Genomic DNA, 16,253 nt, shown 5'->3' with positions numbered 1-16,253 from the left:
TTTTTCTCCTCCTCACTCACAAATGTACACACACACGCCGCCTCTTCCCAAAGCACTGACACTTTAAAGCGCCGCCGTTTTAGCCCAGAGGCACCCAGAGCCAGAAGGTATCTGTCTGCCGTCATAAAACCAGACGGCTCAGTCCTGCCAGGAGAACGGCGCTAGATGCTCCCGGAGCCTCATTGCCTCTTCTGAATATTACTCATTTTGCTCGCAAGCCTTTATACCTGTGCACACATAAATATGCAAGGGTGGAAACATGTCCAGACGTAAGCTGACATCAGCTTAATAAAACCGCGGCAGAACGCAACAGCAGGCAGAAAGAAAAAACAGCAAATTTGTTGGACAAAGCAATAAATTGTGAGCGAGGCAGAGCGAAACGATCTGGACCACAGATGCAGCAGAACAGGCTGGAGCAAAGAGAGAAGCCCGACCTGCCTGCTCTGGGCTAACTAGCCTTTGTGCTGGAAAAGGAAAAGCCCCCTTGGTCAAGCGGCTTTGTCCCAACGAACATCTCCAGGCGACAGTTCTTCCTTCCAGGACGGTTTGAGCAGAACCCCTTCGGTGGACCGTCCCTCCCTTCCCGCTGACCGATAGACGCAGAGAGCCATGCGGCAGCTTCTGGCTCGCCAACAAAGGTGCAAATACAATCGGGTTCAGTGAGATATTCAGCAGGAAAGACCAGCCCCGCAGCTCTGCTTTACCAAGAATGCAAGTACGACTCCACGCACGGAGGCGCTTTTTAATTGACTGCTAGAAAAAATGAGCAGCCTTGTCCCCAGCGCAGGTTCACAAGCTGTCTCCTAAACCTGACCCCCCCTCCCAGTTCACTTTCCGTCACTTTCAAAGCCAGTGCCTAGCAGGCGAAGCATGCGGCGAGCTTCAGCCAGACATAAAACAGCTTCCATCTAAATAAGATGCAGCACAGCTGGAGGGAAGACTCCACACAGAAACTGCTAGAAAATGACAAATCTACATTGAAACATTTCAGTCCTTTTTTGGCTACTGTTCCCCCAAACACACCACTGTTACCCCCCCCCCCCCCCCCCCACAACACACACCACCCAACCACCTTATAACCCCTCCCCCTCAGATAGATGTCTTTGACTTCTCTCTGGGGAACGCCAGGCAAAGTGGAGGCTTCCGCACCACCTGAGGCGCTGCCGTGGCCGCTCATTCCTCCGTCTGCCGCCGAGGACTCCTTTTGTTGTCCACCTCTGAGCTGAGGATGAGGAGGAGCAGACTGAAAAAGGGCAGCAGGAGAAGAAGATGTGGAAGGAAGAGATGCAGGGGGCGCTGCTGAAGCTGATGTATCCGTGGGAAGCAGCAGCCAGGTCAAAGGCACGGGACGCCCCCCCACCCCCCACCCCCCACATCCATTCTCCTTAGTACGGAGCATTGCTCCATCCATTTGCCCTGTCAGCTCCATCTCAGCATCCTAACCCACCCCTCCTCCTTCAACACAACTCCTCCCCCCTCTCCCTGCCAGACAGGGGGACATCAGCCAATGTCGCGATACTGTCATCTACACCCTGTTCTGGTGCTCTGCACTCCTTCCTTCTACTAACGCAGCACAACGCTGTCACCGACAAACAACAACAAACAGCCAAGAACATCGCTCCATAGCAGCCGCCGCAGCTGCCTCGCTCTCACCCGATCCCCTCCTCCACCTGACCCCTGCGTCCCGAGCCCTGCCTCTGCTGCCCCCAGCCTCCACGCCCTCAGCCCACGCCCGTCCCCTCCCCTCCCACCACGCCAGGTCTGTACCTGTCTGCTTGTCTCGCTTGTCTGCAGCTGCTCGCCCAAAGTGAGATACTGCAGCAGGAGTCTGCAGCGACAGCCCGCGCTCTATCTCTCCCCTCTTTCTCTCTCTCACAGACACATATACACTCCCTCCATCCAGCCTTTGCTGGTGAACACGTTCCTCCCTGTGCTGATCAATTTCTCCCCCTTCTAGCAGCGTCCACACACACACACACACACACACACACACACACACACACACACACACACACACACACACACTGCAGTGAACTGGCTGTCCATGGCAGCAGATGCACTGTAACAATCCCAATGACTTGGACTGTACCGTCACAAACAAATGCCCTCTTGGACGCCAACGAAGCCTAACGAGCAGTCGCCCAACATTGGCGTTCAACTGAGACGGACCCAGACAACAAAAAGGATCAGCGCTACAGCTGCACCGCCCAACCATCTCACACGCACACAGTGACACGGTCAGCACAGGAGGCATTGTCACAATATTGTGACTGCGGCTGGAAAGCAGCAGTTCAGTCACACACTTCTCTTTGCACTTGAGACGACTTTCAAAGTCAAATCCCCGCGTCTGCAGACGTGGGAAGCGGTTAGAAAACAGCGGGGCTTTTGTTATGTGGACAGGGTAACTCATACTTCCAGAGATGCCACCAAGATTTGGACCTGTAGACAAATATCTGCACACTTCTAGTAAACGCATAAAATTCACAATCAAGCCGCTGAAATAATTTCTAAAGATTCACACCAGAGCCTCCCTTGGTGTCACCTTTGGTAACTAGTGCTGGCTTTGTTTTTCAGATACATACTCAGCACACATATCATATGGTTGCTTCAGTGTTAAATAATCATTATTGTTGAAGTTATGATTCCAGAGATGGAGCTAAAAAAATCATCCATAGGTTGGGACCTGCCAGTTTTTTCTTGACTGGCCCTGATCCGTTACTGGCAGGTTAAATTCATGCATTCTCTTTGTTAAACGCTTCAAAGCAAATAACTCCAACCATTTTCATTTTCAGTCTATAAACACATCAACTAGCATCTTTGTCCACTTTTGTTTAGTTTCCTAAAGAACAGACAAAGGTTGGGTACATACGTTTTGATGCAGAAATGTAAATAAGCCTTTAATTCTTTCATTTTCTGTTGGATTCAAAACTCCTTCCTATATTATGAAAACTGCAGCCATTATTTCTCTAATGTGTGAAATCAGAAATGAGAGGTCAACCTTCAAAGAAAACTAGATATGGGGATCAGTGCAAGGAATGACATAAACACAAGCAGTTGGAAACATTTTAAAAGGACATCTTCCTAACTAACCTTCTCCCACAACCAGACTTGCCCTTGGCAGCTTGTCCTAATCCCTGAGTTTAATCACCTTCAGGACCCTTAGGTAGATTAGGGTTATGACCCTGCTCCACAGACGCGGTGGGGGCAGCCGGAGAGATCTGCAAACGTTATCATTGATTGATTATTAATTCAGATGGACGTCTGGGGCTTTAGGAGGACAAGACGACGAAGCTTAAACCAGAAAACGTCTCTTTATCAAACAGTAAGAGCTTTGCTACGCTTTGGTATTGTAGAATCAAGCTGAAGCATGTCGAGTTAAGCTCTAGTTAAGGATGTGAATAAATAAATCCTGCAGCCAATGTCAAAACCGTGGCCAGGTTGAAGTCTATAGGGGGAGGGTTGGCTCAGTGATGGTGTCTGTGACGCAGAGACTGCTGGGGGTTGGGAGTCCGTCGTCTGCTGAAGCCAGCGGGGCCAGCAGGCAGCAATACAGGTGATCAATCAGCTCCATTACAGCCGTGTCACTGCGGAGTCTGGAATCGTCGCCGCATCTCACCCCTCGCCCCTCCTCATACAGCTCCACACAAACAAACACCAATCCCCCCCACCCCCATCTTGTTTCAGCTGCAGACTGAAAACCGAAGTTGCCAGAGTGCGGAAATGAGCCCACAGCCACAAACTCATCCAGGCTAGCACTAGGCTGACATCCAGTCTAGTTGTTTCTTCCTACAAGCTGCTTGTGCTGATATCCTTCTGGACTGAAAATAATACAGAACAAATGTGTCAAAGCTGAATCTATGGGACTTGATTTAAAGCATATCGAACACAGCTTTTTATAGAATCCCATAAAAAGTACCGCTTCGTTGTGACTGCTGAGCAGGATGAGGCACGGGAGTCCAGAGACGTTACTCAGCACACATCTGCAGCAACACACTGGCTTTTCTGCAACATTCTCTGCTCAGCCTCCATGCAGCCTGGCCACTGAGAACATTAGAGTTAGGAGCGAGGGAGGCGGCGGGTTTGGGGGGAGGCGAGCAGCCGGCAGAGAATATGTGATGCGCAGTGCCTCACCAGCCAGCCAGCCAGCCAGCCAGCCAGCCAGCGGGACATTAATGACGATCATGTCTTGTCACACTGGCTGTCGGGGCCAGTCAGCAGATCCTGCCCTTGTCCCTGCCCTTCCCCAATCGATGCTATTGATCTGTCCCAGGGGTCAAGGGGCAAGAGCGTATCAATAGGGGGAGAGTGGCTGATGCAGCAGGAGGAGAGGGGCTGTCTCCAGACAGATCGATGACACCCCCGTCTGCCATCGCTGTGTTATGATTATTCATTTGCCATTAAGCAGACCACACTAGAGGGGCTACGGTTCCTTGGGAAGGAATGGTGCTCGCCCCGGCCCCTTTTTTCCCAGGAGAGTAAGATTTCGTGACTTGGTGGAGCTGAGAGGGCCATTCTGGCCTGAAATGTCAGTGTTCTGATCTGGGCCAATTTGTTACTAAGGGTTCCTTCTGTCCGTGACGTCGGGTATGGGAAGCCAATCACTGTTCTAGGAACTGTTCCAGATCAAGGTGGTAAATGGCTGACTAAACATTTCTGAAATCTTTCTCGGGTACTCCCTAAAGAACATGTGGAGGTAGCACTTGTATCAAAGAGTATTTTATCTGTGATATTAGAGAAAATTGGAAAAGGCTGCTTTGTTGGAAATCTGTTTCTTTGTTTTCCTAACTATATATAATATTTAGACATTTCCCTTGGTTTTCTTTATAACATCCAAAATCACTTAAGTTCTTATGTCAATAGCAGAACAATCATTTCCAAGTTTTCTTTCCTGTCATTTTAGTCCTGTGATACACACAGGAGTTAGTACTGGACTCCATAACCATTGTTTCTGAAGACTGCAACCAAGAAACAAGGATGGTTTGATCATTTATTTTAATGACTGTATAAGCTCTGAGGCAGTACCATTTTTTATCCTTAAGTCTTTCTTTGTTCAGCTGTAAACCTTTGTTTCATCTGCTTTTGTAGGTTCTGGGTCTGACTTGTCAAATCTGGATTGTATTATCATAGACTAAATACAAGTTTGAGTAGTATGTATTTAAGACTTTTAAGGCCACTCCAGTTTAAATTTAAGACTTATAGCTAAGCTAAAAATGTATTCTTAACCTTGGCAGATTCAGATTTAAGGTAGTATTTTACTTTTACCAGTACATTCTTTCTGACAGGGAGCAACAACAACAATTTTGAGTGGCCCAGTCTAGGGCCCGACTAACATCCAACCTTCATCACAAAAGATGGATATTCCCAAATACAGGTGGAAAGATACAAAATATATCATTTTCCATAAATCATTTTCAAAATGTCATTTTTTGTTAGTATCACAGGGAAAATTATTTTGAAAATGTACACCCCTTGTCCATTGTCTTATTAGTTTCGGGTGAAACATTGGTTGAACGAAAATAACATTAAAGGGGCGGAGTCATGTACTATGAGTTTTAAAATTTTTGGCCAGTAGCTCACTCTGGTTGCATACAAAGGTTTTCCAGTTATATTATCATGCCCTGTTGGCTTATTATTTTTTATTTCTGTGTTTTCTACTTAGTTTTGCCTCTATTTGTTAGTAAAAATAATAATAAATTAGTGTACATTTACCACAACAAAACCATGTGACCGGAAGTACGATAGTATGCACATGCACAATGAGTAAACAAGGAGAGGCAATGGAGCCCACAGACATAGATATATGATGTCAGAATGACGATAGAATGAATAAATTATCACAATATGTTTATTCTTATTGGTGAAAGGTAATGCCAGTACATCTTTTTTGTAATGTGAATGGGTTGGTACAATTCCCTGCAGCACATGAATGAGACATCTGCTCCAAATTGCTCCACTATGCCGACACCAACTGAAGCGATGTTACAGATGTGCATGGTCTTTGCCCAACGCCGAGCTCTCATGTTACTGCTTCTTACAGAAGCTGCATCAACTGACATTACTGGATGGGACATCCCCTATTCACACCTACAGATGCCAGGGCTATGCATTGAGTCTTGTCAACAAAATCATGCTATTCTAGAGCTGAATAAGCATTAGAATGACTCATCTGTCAAAAACAACAGGGGTAGCACCTTTATATATTATCTGATGTTTATAAACTATGTCTCAAATTAAAGCTGAGAAAATTGCAGATGTTATGATAAATAAAATAATATGGACTCTCCCTAAACATAAGCAGTGTGGGAACTGTGCATTATAGTGTTGACAGGTATAGCTACTGTGCTGTGAAGATCGCCATGCTGTCAGTTTACTTTTTAACAGCTCAAGATGCATGATTGTATCACAGTTTGTTGGTTTCTAGTCTTTAAGCTGAAAGTTGTAAACGAATATAGGCTAATAAAGGAGGATTCATCTGAGGCAGACTGCCTATCGGGACATTTCTCGGTGTGTCCTGGTGCTCCCAATGACCCGGCCGGCTAAGATGTTGCCGAGGGATGAAACCAAAGGCTCGGTTCGGGTTCTGCTTGCTATTTTCTAAAGAAACAATCCACTAAGTCCATGTGGGTCAGTCGGGTTGGGTATCTGCCTCGTTGCATTTCCACACCCCTTCGCCCCCTGCTTGCTGTTTCTGAGGCTCAAGGCAGCAGAGACACACAGACAGCCGAACGGGAAAGGAGGAGCAGAGTGGCATCAAGATAAAAAAATAAATAAAAAAGCACCGGCCAGCTATAAACAAGCTTTATTACATTTATTTGTACCAGAGTAAGTAAGACAAACACTGGTGTTGTTAGGTCAAAACGTTGTGTAAGCTATCCTGCACAACTAGCTTAAAATGTATTTGGTTAATGCAGATTGTGTCTACCCTTTCTAAACTTCACTATACTATAAATTGTGAATATCACTTAGTTTTCCTAGAATTTCTTGCAAATTACATTTCATGTTGATTAGATTTTAATTACATTCAAGTCAAGCTTTCAAAGCAACATGTTATTCTACTTATAAAAGTTCACTGACCTTTAAAAGAAAACCTGTTCTGTGTACTTCTGACGCTGCGTCTGCAGCCGGCCAGACTTGATGCATAACAATGGCACCTATGTGTATATATTTAGAAGTTGTGTCAATTGTCCCAAATAAAGAAAATTTGGGAAGCGTCTTTGAGAGCCCCAAAAAAAGCACAAAATAAGTTTGATGTATTGTTATTATTATTATTATTATTATTATTATTATTATTATTATTATTATTATTATTATTATTATTATTATTATTATTATTATTATTATTATTATTATCATCATCATCTTGTTCACTCAAAAAGGTGAACGCTATCAGGACGAACTCTTGCCATATATTGTTTTATTTGAAGATGAATATGGTTTTTGTGTTTTCTTTTTGTGGTCAAAATACATAACTTGGCACCTTTAAATCTACATCTGCCAGAGATATGAATCATTTTTGGACACAACTGTTAAAATAAAAAACAGCGCAAGTAAACCTAATAACTTGCTGACTTAATCACATACCTGCATTTTTTGGGAGCTTAAAAATAAAACTTCAACGTCTTTCACACTGTAGCCTATTCAGTAAGCTTTATACCAAGTATTGACAAAATATTTTTAAATCTGTGGTTTTCCAGATACCATGTTAAACAGTTGAAATCTGTTGTGAATGAGTTAACTCCTAAATAAAACCAACAATATGCCATTTCACGTGCAGATTTCTTTTGCGGGTTTGTGCAAAATGCTGAATGTTGGGCAGAAAATTGCAACAGAGCAGCTTGCAGCTGTGCATCAAGGCCCCTTATAGTTTGTCACAGAGTAATAACACCCTCATTGCTTTGACAGAACTACTCTACACAGAGCAGTGATTGCTGCTGGCACACTTCTCACAAAAGAAAACTGAATAAAAATAGAGGCCCAAAGTGAATGGAAGATGAGGGATGTAGTAACTTAAAACATATGAAGGAAAACTTGCACGAGTCTTATTTTTATCATGTTAATTTCAAGAATCAGAGTTTTAACTGTGCAAATACAAGATCTTTAGAGCCGTTTGTGATCTGATCTCTTTATTCCTTCATTAAGCAGGAATAGCAATATATTGTTTAAAATCCAAATATGACCCAGTTTGAGAAACCCATAACCAGATTAAATCCCAGGTTTTAGAGCACCAGAAAAGCAGTAAATGACTCCTTTAGTCCATATTTTTGCTTTTCTAACTTATGCGGACCTGGAACCCAATTTTTCAGACTCATCAAGAGTGTTTAGAAACTGAGTGGATGACAATCCAAGTTGAAGATAACTGAACTGATTAAAAGTGTCACCTTTTCTTCACAATACACAGACCCCTGTAAGACATCTGTCACCGTTACGGCAGTGGAGACTGGAAATAATGAGATATACTGTAGCTGTCTGTTCAACAGAACAAACTAAAGTAGTTCCAATCAGTCCCTATAATTTATCTGTTTAACCAAAGCATAAATGTGGGCGCAGCTGGATCCGATGATCTGTTGGAGCAGCTGGACAGGGGAGTGCTGAGACAGCAGGGTTCGCAGCAGCAACGCTTTCTTCTACACATCTGGAGGAGCCATTGAGGTCCAGAGGTGAAGAGAGATGAAAAGTAATTGCAGGTCTTAAAATAAACACTAGCAAGGCCGCGCTTGAATCTCTTTCTGCTCTGCTAAAGAGATATTTCCATCTTTCAATCGAATCTGTGCTTAAATGATACACCATTATTGGCTTTTGAGGAAAATAATCCTTTTTGCACATTCTGGGCGGCTGCTGTTGTTTTCTGAAGTTCCTCAGACCGCTTTTGTTCATGTGAAGCCAGAGGATGTTTAGGTGACTGAGGAGGCGGATCTTCCTGACAGTGATGTTGAAAAATACTGGATAAAAGGGCTTCTTGGGTTTCTGGGAATTCACCAGGATCGTGTTCCCACACAGAAACCTGTTTAATGGCAACGCCTTGGCAATCTGAGGCTGATTTAGGTTGAAACTGTTGGTATTACTAGATTTGCTTCCTGATCTCCCAGAGATCTCTGTTTAATTTCATTCAGTGTCTGCAGGGCGTAGCAAACAGGTTTACATTTAGGGGTCTATGCCGTCAAGAACGTGCCATCCGGTCAGAGCGCTCTTCAACATTTCAACACATCCACCATTTTGAGAGTATTGTCGATCAAATCATGGACTGAATTTCAACAACTGTGAAGCCAATTCAGTTCCAACAGAGCATCAAACAACCACAAAAAATGATGCAAAGTCATCCACTTGAAACCTGAGCTAATTGTTGAAATGACTGCGTTTGGAGAGAGCCGGTCCAGTCAGCAGCGGCCCCAGACATAGCAAAAACAGTGCCATCCATCAAAGGGAAAATACTCTGTCACAATGATAAACCACTACAGCAGAAATTACAACCAGCCCTCTCTGCACAAGCTGCATTTCAGATCAAGTCACCCTGAAGAGAAACAATTTCAAGCTGATCTGCCAGGCCATTTTTCTCCTGCGCGCTGCTCCGGAGTCATTTTACGAGCCGTGGTTGAGAGCCACACTCACATGAAGTCCCAGGCAGCCGTGCCATGTTCAAATCCACAGTAAACAGAGACTCGAGTGTCGCCCAGGCACGCTTCAGCCTGAAACCAGATCTCATATCACAAATGATCATTTTTATAGAACTGTGGACAATGCATCATAAGGTGCAGAGGAAACATAAACAATCTCCTTTTCCCCCACTGAAAGGCCGATACGCTACTGAGATCCACCCGGCGGATTACTCATGGCAAACACCTTAGAATCCAGTTAGATCACTAAAAAATGCTCCTACTTAAAAGAAAGTTGCATCGTCTTTCCCTGATCATGTTTAAACTAAGCTATGTGTGAATCCTAAAACTTGACAGGCAGCTAACGTGCTGCAGACAGCCTGAGATGTGACGCTAGGCCCAGACCTTAGAGAACGGTTTAAATCTGACCCGTCTGTGGGATGGATTCCTCATATAAAGACCTAAACTGACAAAACAGAAAAAAATGTGTTGCAGTTATTTTTTAACAGGTATAATTTTACTTCAGAAATACTTAAAAGATTAAAATACTTTGGTAGTAAAAATCTGACTTGTCGTTCAACAGTAAAGCAGAAAACAAGACTTATTTAGTTATTGTGCATAGATGCAGGCCAGTGTAACTGATGCATTTCATCTAAAGCTAAAGCACATAAAAAAGTAAGACAAAGCTTGAAGAAAGGTTCTGGGCATCATCAGGTAGATCACCACACCTAAAGCACAGACGGCCAAAGATCCCAGCTTTATGAAACTGTGAGGCGCCACTAGCAGAACTATTTCTGCAAAGCTATTTTCTGTGCATTGTGATGTCATACATGTACTCCAAGGAAAGCTAGAAGGTTGTACAGTTAACTCCCAGGGTATAATTCTAAACCATACAACCTACTACCTCAACCCGGATGTACACATCTTCAACAAGGGTTCCTCCTCTCTGAATGCAAGCAACTTATCAGTGCCGTCTAATTTCATGTTTAAAGTGAACGCTCTAGAACAAGGATCTGCAACCTGCAGCTCTGGGGCTGCACAAGGCTTTCTGGACCCTCCTACAATGGCTCCAAATAACTAGATAAAATGACAAAGAATGACAGATGTAGTTTTTCCATGGACTAATTCCATTGAATTTCCAGGACAGAATGACGCTAAAAGTACTGGTAATATTATTTTACATCTACATTTCACACAAATGTCAAAGTCCCATAGAATAAAATGTATCCATCCTCTTTTTGCAAAAACATAAAATAGAAATAAAATGGTGGTCCTTTGAAAATGACAACATATTGTTTATAGTAGAAATGTATCAAGAGTTTGAAGTTGTTTTTTTTCAATTGGTCATACAAGAATTGTGGCTCTAAACAAGTTACATTTCTCTGGGGTGGAGGGTAAAAATTACTTTTTGGGTAGTAAAGGTTGCAGAGCCCTGCTCTAGAACTGGAGATGCACCGAGAATTCTGCTGCTGACCAGAATCAGACGGTTTTTCATCCCTAGCCAGTGATTGGAAACTGGAAAACTGCATCTTTTTCTGATGAGTGAATGCTTCCAGGTTGAAGAGTCAACACTACTGTTTGGTGTGGAAGTTGGTACTAAGTGAGGAATGTTCACAGGTAGTTATTTTCAGCATCAGTCAGGGGGGTTAGAAATACTATCAGAGGAGGTTCAAAGATGTAAGATGCTCTTTGAAAGAAAACTGGGTTTTCTGGGACATGTTAACGTGTGTGAAGTTAATTTAGGCTTGTGAAAGAGGACGAGAGGGAGAGAGAGAGACTTAAAACCACGGTGCTGAGTTGGCAACCCTAGCTGGCAGCTTGTTGGAAGTCTCAGAGTTCATCTACAGATCCTTATTCTCAAGGAAAGACTCGCGGAAACGAATGTTAACTATGGTAAGTGTGCTGATTGCCAATGAGATGCTCACAGTTTAAATACCAGCTCCATAATGATTAAATGTTTACAATTGTTCAGGAAATCCTGTTTTACAGTAATTGCTCTCTCACACTCTCTGCTCTCAATCTAAATAATCATTGACTGCTCAGGTAAAAGAAAAAAGAAAAGTTATTTTATCGTATATGTCTTCAGGAGAATCTGGAGGGCAGAGACACCGGAAACCGGCCACAAAATTCTGATCGATGCATCTCCATCTTGAACAATGTTAAGACAACAAAGAAGTGCTTTATGCATCCATAATGTCAAACAACCTAAACAAAAAATAAAAATAAAAAAAGTCAAAAGACGCTGTTCACACCACAGTGACAAAGACCCACAGAAACGAGCTTGTGCTGTTAGATTTGCCACAAGATCGGATCTACGGGTTTGTGCCAAATGGTCATGGGCAAAGTATCAAAATAAAGGCTTACATACTGAAGTGACACTGTCGCTGACCTCATCATCAAAAAACGTCTGGCCTAATCTTCTAGTGACTTTTTGGAAGCAAGGTCTCTCTCCAACATTCACACAGACCAGGACAGCAGAATGATCTCTCTAAAATCATGGCAAACAATCAAAGTTCCTCAGACAGAGGTCTGGGTTGACTTACCCTTCAACGTGTGCTGGTCAGGGGAGGGGCTTTCTACTCAGACCACCGAGTTCACCACCCTAAAAATAGGAGAAAAGGTTGTTTTTAGACACCACACAACAGAACCTGGGCAACAGAACCTAACTGTTGCCCAATAGCTACAGTTTTCATGCTAAACCAGAGGCTGTTGTGCCTGACAACTCTATGAGGAGTGTCTTAGTGAAAGGAATATAATATCACGTTACAAAATCTGCCGGGAACGATTCTGGCATCCGATCTACATGGGAAAAAACGTTTAAACGCAAATTACAGAACATTCTCAAGTTGCTTTGCCTCAGTTTAGGAACGATGCACGTCTCAGCAGTTAAATATGACACAGTAGTCCAAAGTCCATACCTCCTCCAAGGCTAAAAAAGAGAATCCATAGCTAAACCAATCCGAATCCAAGTTTTACAGGAATCTTACCGAAAGAAATATATCAAACAAAACCTCAGAATCCCCTCGACAGAGGATATTAATAATAATAATAACCAGTAAAGTAGTGTTGCATGTCACTTTTCCAAAGTAGGCCGCAGCATTGCCACAGTAGTCCTTTTCCTGGCCAACTGCAATGTGGTGAGAGGTTAGCTCAACTTAGCCAACACCGCAGATAGCAGAGAGGGGAGAGCAGAGCTTGAGAGAAATGCCAGTGTAATCAAGCATGCCACGGTCAGCTAACATTAACTGTGGCGCTGCCAGAGAGCCACAAGCAGCTGAATATTCCTACAGCCGCAGTGCACCAACAGAAAGTCTGAAGTGAGACTTCCCTGTTGAAGTCTTCTGTCAGTTTCAATAAAGCTACATGTCTGCAGACACAATCTGAGCCAAAAGGGTGAGCCACGAGCACAGAGCGTCACCAACGGTACGCTTCAGCAATCATCTGTCCGCCATTTTCTCCGACACACATGAGGATAAGAACAGACCAAACCAGAAAAAGGTTTTTCCTGCCCCATATTTCTAGGTTCTCCTCTTCTCTTCCCCGTGTCCTTCTGCAACATTAAAACAAGCCTGAAAGAATGCCCTGATCTGCTGCCACAGAGCCAAAGCCTTCCCACCAAGTCTTCTCCTGACACTGTGAAGACATCTTTTGTCTAAATCAAACTGTTAGCCCAGCCTGCCCCACTCCCTGAATCTGGCACCTTCTGGGGGAAGCGGTGCAAAGGGTGGCGTCATGGCAACATCTACCTGGCAGGCTGCCCAGCTCCCCGACTCCAAGAGAAGTACGGACTAATGTGTGGAGCTGGAATGCTTGACGCCTTCCAAAGTCAACTCTCCAGGCGTGCTTGTTGCTTGAGATTTCAGCACAGATGCCAGATTTCTTTCTTTTTGTAGACAGGATGCACATCAAGCTAATGACAGCTCTGTATTCCACATCTTGATTGAAATATCTGAAGTTGACTACGAGAAAGCTCACACGCACAGGCTGTATAACTCACTTTAACGCTACCGCATGAGACCTTTTAACGAAAACAAACAGTGGATCGGATAAAGAAATCATTACACTACAATAAGTGCTCACTGTATTGAAAGGGGGATAAAAACTAGGTACTCTACTTGTTTTTACAAATATATTGCATTCCTCTTAAATCTCCTCTTCTAAGAAATTCCCGCCTCTGATTTAACCATAGCCTGAGTTTAGAGACCAGAATATGGAGGATAATTCTCTTATGAATTAAGAACAGCTCCATAGGTTTTGTTTCTAAGCTGTTGACTTTAAAAGGTCAGCTGAAACAGGAGACGCCGAGGTACGTTCCGATGACTTGACAACACAAGAATAAATGCTGCGGACCTGAGGTTCACCACAGAGCCAGGAGAAATATTACCATGAACATCTCTGACTGGACCAAGCATATTTTTAACACATCCATTTTCTAATTTTCTTCTCAAGTCTGTAGAAGAGATATGAAGTGATAATTAGAGACCAGGAGATTACAGTGCAAGTACAGCAAAAGTAGAGATTTGTTTAAACCATTCTATAGATGTTAAAAAACTGAGAGCTAGTTTGTAAGTGAGTCATGTTGTTTCCAGTCTTTTTTAGCTCCAGGATATGCAGCGGGCTTTTAGAAAAGGCTCTGCACTTACACGAGCAGTTTTGACCTATTCTCCATGAACCTGGGCACACAGCACCAACAACACCACACAGCAACGCACACATGCTCGGTGAAGGGAGGTCAAAGACAGCAGGTCTGTGGATGCTCGGTCGATTAGGACCCGGTGATAAAGGACTCAGCATCAGTCAGGACCAGCGTCCTTTCTCACCCGACATTCACCGCAGACAGCTGGGATTAACAAACTGAACCATTCAGATTATCTGTCCCTCCATGTTCCTTACACCGGCCGGCCGCTCAGCTGGATCCTTAGTGAGACCTGCGGGTCATGTGCCTAGACTTACACTATTTTAAATAAACCTAATATCCATCGTTCACCATCCTCAGTATATAACAATGCTAGTTTGTTTTGCAAATTTTGCATGATTATTTTAGACTACACAGCTAGTCAGATGAAAGCAAATGTTTTCATTTATTCTTATTTAAGCACAACCCTCTCAATGATTAGCATCATAAATTGGAGATAACTGTCAAACTAGCTGTTAATGTACACTGGGTTACTATCATTTAACAGGTTTATTCTGATCTGATGCAATAAAAGAAAATTCACTTCACATAAAGATGTTATTCCATCTGGGGACTGACTTGAAAAGTGTTGTACCATGACAGTGAAAAATATAATTCCTAATTGAAAAATAAATGATTTTAAGACGCCCATTTCTGTTAAAACTGATAAAACATAGCTGTTCATCCTTCCAACATGACACTCAGTTTCACACAGACATGGAGGTGATGAGCCTGTGGTGCTGCTACTGCTGCTTCTGGTCTCTCATCATGTTGACAACACCCCATAGGTTCTCTGAGGGATTCAGGTCAGGCCAGTTTGCTGGCCAGTCAAGCCCAGTAACACCATGATCACTGAACCAGCTTTCTGTTCCTTTGGCAACACGGGCCGGTACCAAGTCCTGCTGGAAAATGAAATCAGCCTCTCCGTAAAGCTTCTCTGCAGAAGAAACAAGCAACATGGATTCTGTGCGTTATCAGACGAAGAGCAACAGTCCAGTTCTTTCTCTCCTTGACCCAGCTAAGATACTAGCAGCCCATGTATAGGATTGATCTGTAACTAGTGACTCTTGATACGGCGACTCCAGCCAGGAGCCATCGATTTTGCAGGAGAATCCTCTCAGCAATGCAGTCACACCTCTTCCTACCACACTTTTTCCTTCCACTCATCTTTCTATTAATATGCTTGGATACAACACTCCGAACAGCCAGCTTCTTCATCAGTAACATCCCTCCTTATGGAGGGTGTCGCTGAAACAGTGACCTCAAAGCAAGGCGGCCATGCTGGGGCCATCTGAGCGCCTCATCTGCTGCAGTCTGCATTAAACGGCTCAAACCAAAACAGCATCCCCACACCATGAGGCTGATTTCATATCCTGGAAGGCAGGAGGCCGGGTCAAAGTTCAAATGAGAATGGGGGTAAAGAACTCCCCTTGGGGAGAGCATCTACCGTGGAGTGCCAGACAGAGGTGGAGAAAAAAAAATCCAGACAGAATTCTGGACAAAGCAATCTATAAAATGTAATATATCATTTATCAATGGGGGAGGGAAGGGCAGAGGAGGATGAGACAACAAATTAGAAGTGAACAGACAGAAAAGGCTGAGGAACAGTACATCATGCAAAGTTTGTGAGTAAATACCCTGAAATCAGCAATGGGATCTTATGGGACAGATAAGATGGTCCCCAATGTGAAATGGCAGGAAAGGGTACACCGTTTTAAAAATGTTTAATAAAAAAAAGTCTGAAAAGTGTGGCAGGCATTTGTGTTTCAGCCCTTTTACTTCAACGTGTCTGAATAAAATCCATTTTTGGCAACTGGCCATTAAAAGTCATCTAATTAGAGGAGTCCACGTGTACAGAATTAAATCTAAAGCTGTCCAGCTGTCTTGTTTCTGGCCTCAGACGTCTGTCAGAGAACGCTGGAGAACAACTCTCCAAAAGGAACTCTGGAGGAGCTGCCTTCATCCAGCGCGCAGGTGGAGAAACATGC

General features: G+C 43.6%; 1 long non-coding RNA gene across 1 annotated transcript in view; it reads right to left on the bottom strand.

Moving 5' to 3' along the window:
* LOC110368866 overlaps positions 1-16,253 on the bottom strand; it is a 57,461-nt gene that overhangs the window by 10,381 nt on the left and 30,827 nt on the right. The window contains exon 2 of the long non-coding RNA XR_004931976.1: positions 12,134-12,192. This is a non-coding gene — a long non-coding RNA (uncharacterized LOC110368866). The remainder of the gene's footprint in view (positions 1-12,133; positions 12,193-16,253) is intronic.

The sequence above is a fragment of the Fundulus heteroclitus genome, chromosome 11 (genome assembly GCF_011125445.2).
Source record: "Fundulus heteroclitus isolate FHET01 chromosome 11, MU-UCD_Fhet_4.1, whole genome shotgun sequence".
Classification (NCBI taxonomy): Eukaryota; Metazoa; Chordata; class Actinopteri; order Cyprinodontiformes; family Fundulidae; genus Fundulus; species Fundulus heteroclitus.
Note: the sequence above shows the minus strand (reverse complement) of the source record. Positions and strands in the feature narration are given on the sequence as shown.